The sequence below is a fragment of the Fistularia commersonii genome, chromosome 35, assembly GCF_037954325.1.
Source record: "Fistularia commersonii isolate RoL2024-O1a breed Wild chromosome 35, RoL_Fcom_v1.0, whole genome shotgun sequence".
NCBI lineage: Eukaryota > Metazoa > Chordata > Actinopteri > Syngnathiformes > Fistulariidae > Fistularia > Fistularia commersonii.
In genome coordinates this window covers 817524-827127 of record NC_141318.1, presented here as the reverse complement: position 1 = coordinate 827127, position 9604 = coordinate 817524, and the positions used below count along the sequence as shown (strand labels likewise).

The 9604-nt window shown below is 52.1% G+C and overlaps 1 long non-coding RNA gene across 1 annotated transcript; it reads left to right on the top strand.

The window, feature by feature from the left end:
* Window positions 1-1330: 1330 nt before the first annotated feature.
* On the top strand, window positions 1331-9178 carry LOC147213672 (uncharacterized). The gene is made up of 3 exons (XR_015104416.1): window positions 1331-3554; window positions 7464-7749; window positions 8620-9178. It is a non-coding gene; the product is annotated as an uncharacterized LOC147213672 (long non-coding RNA).
* The last annotated feature ends 426 nt before the right edge of the window (window positions 9179-9604 follow it).

Below are 9604 nucleotides of genomic sequence, written 5' to 3'. Positions count from 1 at the left end.
AGATGACCCTGTGATTGACAGGTGAGCCTGTGATTGACAGGTGACCTAGTGATTGACAGGTGAGCCCGTGATTGACAGGTGACCTAGTGATTGACAGGTAACCCAGTGATTGACAGGTAACCCAGTGATTGACAGGTGACCTAGTGATTGACAGTTGAAACCTTTCATTGACAGATGACCCTGTGATTGACAGGTGAGCCTGTGATTGACAGCTGAAACCTTTTATTGACAGATGACCCTGTGATTGACAGGTGACCGTGTGATTGACAGGTGACCTGATGAGGAAGGAAGGAAGTTAAATGGGTCAAAGGTCAAAGGTCACCCCTCCTTGATCAGGAACCAATAACCCTATTCTTGCATTGCAGCCACATTAGTTATTTTCCCCGCCGGCGCGGCAGCATGTAGCTGCTAACGCCTCGCAGCCAATGGGTTCGCCGCTCTTTGTTCCGCCGGGCGTTTCTCCTCAGACGAGTGTTTATCTTCCCTGCGCTTCTTCTTTCGCTTCTCCACCTCCGGCTGCAGGGTCTTCAGCGCCGACGCCCGGGAGAATCCACATTTGCAATGGATTAGCTTCTGCTGGATCCGCTGGATTACATGGAGATACATCATTTAGGGGGTTCTCTGCAGGTTCTCCAGCTTCCTACCACAGAACAACTAGGGTCACCAAACGGCGAGAAGGTTCCGGGTTCTGAGAAGATGTCCGACTGGGTTCTGTCTGTGGGTTCTCTCCATGTTCTCTCCATGTTCTACCTGGTTCTTCTCCATGTTCTACCTGTTTCCTCTCCATGCTCTCTCCATGTTCTCAGACATTCAGCAGCTTCATCGGAGAATGACTAGTGTTTTTGATTGACAGCTGACCCGTCCACATGAAACCCCGCCCCCTGCCCGAACGACAGCTGTGATTGGCTGAAGTCCCCTGAACCCGCTGACCTCTGAGGCTAAAGATGACAAATTAATGAATGAAGGATCACAATAAGTGTGTGTGTGTGTGTGTGTGTGTGTGTGTGTGTGTGTGTGTGTGTGTGTGTCACCAGTTCATGGCCTAATTTCAAAAGCAAATTAAGAGTTTTCGCCACCATCTATTTTGTAATGTATCTCTCTCACGCAGGCACACACTCACATTCACACACACACACACACACACACTAGGCTGCCCCCCCCCCCCCCCTCCGCCATTGTCCTCGTCAATGGGCGATTAAAGCAGCATTACAACGGCTAGCGGCGCGGACGTGGCTAACAATGGCGCCCGGCGGGGGCTGGATAATAACTGGGATAATGGATGGACCGGCTCATCCGCGCCCGTGGGGGTTTGGACCGAACCAAATCCACAGCTGGGCGGGGGTGGGGGGGGGGCTTAGCGGGGCAGGAGAGCAAAAGCCAACGATGGAGCTAATAGCCGCTAATGAACGTCCTCATTCTGAACGAACGCCCAGCTGGACAGAGGGAACTAGGAGGACCTTCTTCTTCTCCTTCTTCTTCTTCTTCTCCTTTGGGGTCACCACAGCCAATCATCTTCTTCCATCTAACTCCATCTAACACACACACACACACACACACACACACACACAGCCCAGACTCTTGTCTGTGCAAATGTCCGACAAGATGATTAATGATGTTGTGTTTCCGCAGAGCTTCAGTTTTGAGCGGGGTCAGGGGCGGCGGCGAGGAGGCGGAGCCTGGATCAATGCGGCTCGGCCAGAATCCAATCTTCTGGCGTGCGCGATGACACCTCGTCCATCAGCGTGTCTTCTGGGTGGACTTTTGAGAGACGCTGACGAACCCTCTTTATCCATCCATACTCCGTCCTGATGGTTTCCGAGGAGGCGGGGCCAAAATCACGGTTAGAACCTGGCGGGAATTCAAGCCCAGATGTTCTGACCCTTAAACATCTGGAGGTCCAAGTTCAGATCCTACCCGGGTTCTCTCCAGCTTCTTTCACGGTCCACTCTGGTGTCCGACTGGGTTCCATCTGAGAGGCGTCTCCAGGTTCTCCGTCCCTTAAATCCACGTTCTCCTTGAGATGTCAATCAAGCCGGGCCTCGCCAACGTCGGAGGACATCCATTAGCAGGCTAGCGTCGTGAGCAGCAGCTAGCGTGACCCTGCGGGTGGCTCCTGCCGTTCCCCTGTGGCGCCGGCGTTTTGTTTTCTCTAAAATCTCACACCGGCGGCAGCGGGAGCAGCGGCGGTGCCGTCTGGAATTGATTGATACGCCTCGGCTTCCCGGCGACGGCTAGTTAGCATGCGGCCCCCCCCGTCCCTCCCCGCACGCCCACCTCCACCCCGCCTCCGTGTCTGGCAGAGCTCGTATCAGCATTCCCCCGACAAACATCGCTAGTCGGACGAGCTAGCTAGCGAGGCCCCGGTGGGCGGATACTGACAATAAAACAAGAGCATTACAAAACACACACACGGGAAGCTGAGGAATCCCACGCCGTCCATTCAGTAAACGCCTCGTGTGTGTGTGTGTGTGCGCGCGAGCGCGCTAACCCCGGCGTAGCATCGCCGTACCGCGGTACCCTGGTCCCCGATAACTGCGCGGCCGGAGATTAGCCGGTGACGAGCTGCGGCGCCGGTTCTGGCGCGCGTTCCCGTGTCGAGACCGAACCGAAGGATTCGTTGTTTTGAAAGGAATTAGCCGTTAGCCGTCCGGGGTTCGTTAGCTGCATTAGCGCAACTTTGGTTGCCTCTCCAGGCGCCAACAAGCTCTTGAGAAGATGATCAAGGGTGGCTTCTTCTATCCGTTCCCACCTGGCGCCTTCAATCGGCGGTTTAGGATGCTAGCTGATGTCAGGTGGCTAGATAGTCAAGTAGTCAAGTAGCCAGGTGGCTAGGTACTCAGTTGGCCAGATAGTCAAGCGGTCAGGTAGTCAGGTTGACAGATGGTTAGATTGTCAGTTTGACACATGGTCAATTAGACTGGTGGTCAGAGAGTCTGGTTTTTAGGTAGTCATAGTCAGGTGGCCAGTTAGTCAAGTGGTCAGGTAATCAAAGTCAGGTGATCAGCTCGTCAGTTAGACTGGTGGTTAGGTCGTCATAATCAGGTGGTCAGTATGTCTGGTTGTGAGTTGGTCAAGTAGTCACATTTGGGTAGTTGGCTAGTCAAGTCATCTGATGCTAGCATGTTTTCATACCTAATTTTCCCTTCTTCCTTTCCGGTCCTGGGAAGTGAAAGCTAGTAGCGGGTGATGCTAACACCTGAGACGCCGGCGAGGGACACAGGAAGTGGCGACAGAAGACGATGGCGGGAATTAGCTGACGCGTCGGAACAACGGTGGCCAAACTGGACTAGTCGTGAAGGAAAGAGCGGATGGTCGCGTTTGTCCGCCATGTTTGTTTACCTTCTAAACTGTAGCTCTTTCTCTGGAGCCTTATCACCATCAGTTACCACGGCAACACGGTACTGTCCTCGGCCGAAGGACTTCCGGGGTCGTTCCCGATCCAGAAGAAGGATCATCGGGCGGACCCGTGAAGGACCGGAGGAGCGAGGAGGTCCCCTTCCCCACCGAAGACCCGGCGAGGACGAGCATTTTTAGATCCCAGACACATCCTGCCCGTGAGCGCCGCATTACACTTGCAAATTTCCCCTTTTTTTTTTTTTTTTTTTTTTATCTCCTCCATTTCTTTCGGAGCCCGGAAACTTTACATGAATATTTGGTCCCGTCACAGATCCCAGCCTGAAAGGGAAGGGAAAGGCCAAATCCCCGCCGCTCCTCCGGGGGGGGTTTACTCCCCTTTATTTATTTATTTGATTTTATTTCACTTCATCCTCAAGGACACACGTCCGGGCTCCGAAATAATCTTGCATGTAATGCAGTTCCTTAATATATCCCCGGCCCCGTCCTCCTCCGCCGCGCAGAGCTGGTGTGACAAGTTGAGCATTATATGACATCCCATGAGACGCCGGGAAATGGGCCACGCCGCAAAGCAATATCACTCCAGCTATGAGCGGCGGCGGCGGCCTATCAGAGCCGGCGGGACGCTGAGGGGAAACGATGATGGGATTAATATTTAGAGAAAGTGTGTTTTAGCAACATCAGCAAGGGAAACGATTAAACCAATATGAAAAAGAAAGAAGGAAAAAAAAGGAAAACCTGCGACGAGGAGCGGCGAGGGGAGGAAATTAGAAAGCGGTGGGCGGCAGACGCTCCCAGAGAAGCCATTAGAAGACGGCAATCAAACCGGGGACGGGATGTACCGCGGGGAGCCGTCAGAAGGGGAAAAATAATTGCCGGTGATTAGAAGGGAACAACAGAAGTGTTGTGGAAACACGGCACGGACACGTTTTCATTAAAATGTTTCCCCTCAGCTAAAAGCACCTCATTGAATCAAGCACGTTGTTAACTAATAGGGGCGCCGTGCACGGCGGAGGTGCGGGGACTCCTCCGCGCTCGCATCGCATCGGGGTTGGGTTTGACAGCGGAAACACCGACCGGCAAAATGGACCCGAAGACGGAGCCTTTCTCAGCACCGTCTCTGACCCGGACTAACGGTGTGTCAGGGGGGCAAAGTCTGGTGGGCAGGTAGTCATACTTGGGTAGTCGGGTAGTCAAGTAGTCCGGTGGCCACATAGCCAAGTGGTCAGGTGGTCAGGTACTCCAAGTCAGGTGATCAGGTAGCCTGGTGGTTCGGTACTCATACTTGGATAGTCGGGTAGTCAAGTAGTCAGGTGGCCACATAGACAAGTGGTCAGGTGGTCAGGTACTCAAAGTCAGGTGATCAGGTAGCCTGGCGGTCTGGTGGTTAGGAACTCATACTTGGGCAGTCGGGTAGTCAAGTAGTCCGGTGGCCACATAGTCAAGTGTTCAAGTGGTCAAAGTCAGGTGATCAGGTAGTCTGGTGATCTGGTAGTTCAGTTGTCATACTTGGATAGCTGGGTAGTCAAGTAGTCAGGTGGCCACATAGTTAAGTGGTCAGGTGGTCAGGTACTCAAAGTCAGGTGATCAGGTAGCCTGGTGGTTAGGTACTCATACTTGGATAGTCGGGTAGTCAAGTAGTCCGGTGGCCACATAGACAAGTGGTCAGGTGGTCAAGGTCAGGTGATCAGGTAGCCTGGTGGTTAGGTACTCATACTTGGGTAGTCGGGTAGTCAAGTAGTCAGATGGTTAGATAGTCAAGTGGTCAGGTAGTCAGGTACTCCAAGTCAGGTGATCAGGTAGCCTGGTGGTCTGGTGGATAGGTACTCATACTTGGGTAGTTGGGTAGTTGGGTAGTCAAGTAGTCAGGTGGTCAAGTAGTCAAGTAGTCAGATGGTCAGGTACTCAAAGTCAGGTGATCAGGTAGCCTGGTGGTTAGGTACTCATACTTTGGTAGTCGGGCAGTCAAGTAGTCAGGTGGCCACATAGTCAAGTGGTCAGGTGGTCGAAGTCAGGTGATCAGGTAGTCTGGTGGTTAGGTACTCATACTTTGGTAGTTGGGTAGTCAAGTAGTCAAGTAGTCAAGTAGTCAAGTAGTCAGGTGGTCAGGTGGTCAGGTGGTCAGGTGGTCAGGTACTCAAAGTCAGGTGATCAAGTAGTCTGGTTTGCAGGTGATCAGGTAGTCTGGTGTCTGGTGGTTAGGTACTCATACTTGGGTAGTCGGGTAGTCAAGTAGTCAGGTGGTCAAGTAGTCAAGTGGTCAGGTGGTCAGGTGGTCAGGTACTCAAAGTCAGGGGATCAGGTAGCCTGGCGGTCTGGTGGTTAGGCACTCATTCTTGGGTAGTTGGGTAGTCAAGTAGTCAGGTGGTTAAGTAGTCAAGTAGTCAGATGGTCAGGTACTCAAAGTCAGGTGATCAGGTAGCCTGGTGGTTAGGTACTCACACTTGGGTAGTTGGGTAGTCAAGAAGCCAGATGGTTAGATAGTCAAAAGGTTAGGTAGTCAAAGTCAGGTGATCAGGTAGTCTGGTGGTTCGGTTGTCATACTTGGATAATTGGGTAGTCAAGTAGTCAGCTGGCCTCATAGACAAGTGGTCAGGTGGTCAGGTACTCAAAGTTAGGTGATGTGGTAGTCTGGTTTGCAGGTGGGCAGGTAGTCTGGTGGTCTGGTGGTAAGGCACTCATACTTGGGTAGTTGTGTAGCCAAGTAGTCAGGTGGCCAGACAGTCAATTGGTCAGGTAGTCAAAATCAGGTGGCCTGGTGGTTAGGTAGTAATACTTGGATAGTTGGGTAGTCAAGTAGTCAGGTGGCCACATAGTCAAGTGGTCAGGTGGTCTGGTACTCAAAGACAGGTGATCAGGTAGTCAGGTTTGCAAATGGTCAGGTATTCAGTTGGTCAGCTAGTTATATTTGGATAGTTAGATAGTCAAGTACTCAGGGAGCTAGATAGTCAAGTGGTCAGGTAGCCAAGTAGTCAGGTGGCCAGACAATCAATTGGTCAGGTAATCAAAGTTAGGTGATCGGGTAGTCAGGTGGCCTGGTGGTTAGGCAGTCATACATGGGTAGTTGGGTAGTCAAGTAGTCAGATAGTTAGATGGTCAAGTGGTCAGGTAGTCAAAGTTAGGTGATCAGGTAGTCTGGCGGTCTGGTGGTTTCGGTTGTCATACTTGGATAGTTGGGTAGTCAAGTAGACAGGTGGCCACGTAGTCAAGTGGTCAGGTGATCAGGTACTCAAAGTCAGGGGATCGGTCAGTCACGTTTGCAGATGGTCAGGTTTTCAGCTGGTCGGGTAGTTATATTTGGATAGTTCGATAGTCAAGTAGTCAGGTGGCTAGATAGTCAAGTGGTCAGGTAATCAAAGTTAGGTGGTCAGGTAGTCAGGTGCCCTGCTGGTTAGGTAGTCATGCTTGGATAGTTGCGTAGTCAAGTAATCAGGTGGATAGATGGTCAAGTGGTCAGGTAGTCTAAGTCAGGTGGTTGGGTAGTCAGGTTTGCAGGTGTCAGGTAGTCTGGTGGTCTGGTGCTTAGGTATTCATATTTAGATAGTTGGGTAGTCAAGTAGTCAGGTGGCCACGTAGTCAAGTGGTCAGTTGGTCAGAGTCAGTAGGTCAGGTGGTCAGGTAGTTATATTTGGATAGTTGAGTTGTCAAGGTGGATAGATAGTCAAGTGGTCAGGTAGTGAGGTAGTCAGGTGGCCAGATAATCAATTGGTCCCGTCATCTGAGTCAGGTGGTCAGAGTCAGTAGGTCAGGTCGTCAGGCGGTATGGTGGTTAGGTAGTCACACGGGGATAGTTGGGTCGTCAAGTAATCAGATGGTTAGATAGTCAGGTGGTCAGGTGGTCTGGTAGTCAAGTGGGCAGGTAGTCACACAATACTTCTAAAGTATTTTGTAAAGCCAGAGATCTTAGGATTGATCTTTGTTTATGGACTTCCTTTGCAATGTAAGGAGATGATTTGTTTACATCTTCATGCTCAGCTCGTCCCAAATGTAATTTCTGAGAAAACCAATGAGATCCGTTCGGGTTTTTTTTCCTCCCCCGTTCGGTATCGCCGTTAACACGACGTCCAATCAGATTAGACCTCTGCCGACGCACGCCGTTCACTCTGCAGGAGATAAGGAGCCGAGAACGTGGGAGGAGAAACCAGGCCTTCAGTAGTTGGAGAGACAGGGAACTTCATGGACTCTCCACACTCAACGACCTTGGCGGAAACATAGCCATCTCCACGACGACTGCAGCTCTCCTCCACCTCCTCCATCACCTCCTCCTCCACCTCTGTTCTTCCCCGGGTTCCCTCCATGTTCTCCTGCTCCACCAGGTAGAACTAGAGTGCTTCAGACATGTTCTGCTGCCTGACGGATACCTGGACCTTCTCCTGGACCTTCTCCTCCCCTCAGGTTTGTCTCGGCTGCCTGATCAAACACAAAGCAAATGTTCTTAAGACTTACATCCTGGTCGTGCAGTTGGAGAACATGGAGAACATGGAGAACATGGAGAGGATGGAGAGGATGGAGAGGATGGAGAGGATGGAGAGGATGGAGAGGATGGAGAACATGGAGAACATGGAGAACATGGAGAACATGGAGAACACAAACAGAGAACCCAGTTGGACGCTGGATCAGAATCCGGAAACATCTAGTGGAACAAAGGAAAGGAAAGATGCTCATCAGAAATCAATGAAATGAGCACACACACACACACACACACACACACACACACACACACACACACACACACACACAAGAAAAAAGAGGGGAATGAAAAAAGAAGGGATAATTGCTCATTTCCTTTTTCCCTCCTGTTGGGAAACAACCACGACTCAGCGCTTGGGAGGGGTTATCACACACACACACACACACACACACACACACACACACACACACACACACACACACACACACACACACACACGTGTCTCCCCACCAATCGATGGCCTGTGTTCTCCTGACCCGGGCGCCGCGGTCGCTAATTGTTTATCGAAGGGGAGGCGGCGGCGGGACGTTGGTTACCGCGGGCAACAGGGAGGGGCTTTGGGGGGGGATGGATTATTCCATTATTCATGGCGGGGGGGGGGGGGGGCATTACCTGGGCAACTGTGGAGGGTCTCCATGTTCTCCTACCTGGGTTCTCCAGGTTCTCCATCTTCCTTCAACAGTCACCAGTTCATGAAAGGTGACTCTGTGATTGACAGGTGACTCTGTGATTGACAGGTGACTCTGTGATTGACAGGTGACTCTGTGATTGACAGGTGAGCCTGTGATTGACAGGTGAGCCTGTGATTGACAGGTGACTCCATGATGGACAGGTGACTCTGATTGACAGGTGTCTGGATTGTTAAGCCCCGCCTCTCCCGCTGTGACGGCCTGGTTTGGCTCCACCTTCTTGGACCTCCATGACCTCCAACCTGCTGTATCTCCATCTCCATCCATGAACATCCCCTCCTAAATTCCCCCCCCCCTCCACAGAGCAGCCATTAATCCTTAGCGGCGCCCCGCTGAGCTCCACCCTCGCTGCATCACTAATCTGCTTCTCCCAGCTGCTATGAAACATGAGATAATGCAATTACGGCGAGGATTAGGCCGCCCTCTAATCCCCCCCCAAGACCTCCGGACCTCCAGACCACCAGACCTCCAGACCTTCAGCCCAACTCCACCAACGCCTGCCAACAGCAGGTTGGCGACCGCGCAAACAAACATCCTGAATCCTGGATGGCAAGTGTCAACTCATGTGTCCAACATCACCCGACCTCCACCGCACCTCCAAACTGCCTCCACCCAGCCTTCACTCTTCTTCTACCTGATCTCCACCTGAGCCCCAACCAACCACCAACTGACCTCCATCCAGACACTATCTGATCTCCAGCCAACCTCCAAAGTGCCTCCACCCTGTCTCCGCCCACCTCTAGTGGACCTCCACCCAACCTCCAACCGGCCACTACCTGACCTGCATCTGACCTCTAAACTGCCTCCACTCAACCTCCACCTGATCTCCACCTGAGCTCCACCCAGCCTTCATTCTTCTTCTACTTGATCTCCACCTGACCTCCAATAACCACCACCCTGCCTCAACACCTTGTCCTTCCCCAACCTCCACTCAACCTCCACCCCGACTCCATCCAGACACTATCTGATCTCCAACCAACCTCCAAAGTGCCTCCACCCTCTCTCCGCCCACCTTTAGTGGACCTCCACCCAACCTCAAAACGGCGACTACCTGACCTGCATCTGACCTCTAAACCACCTCCACTCAACC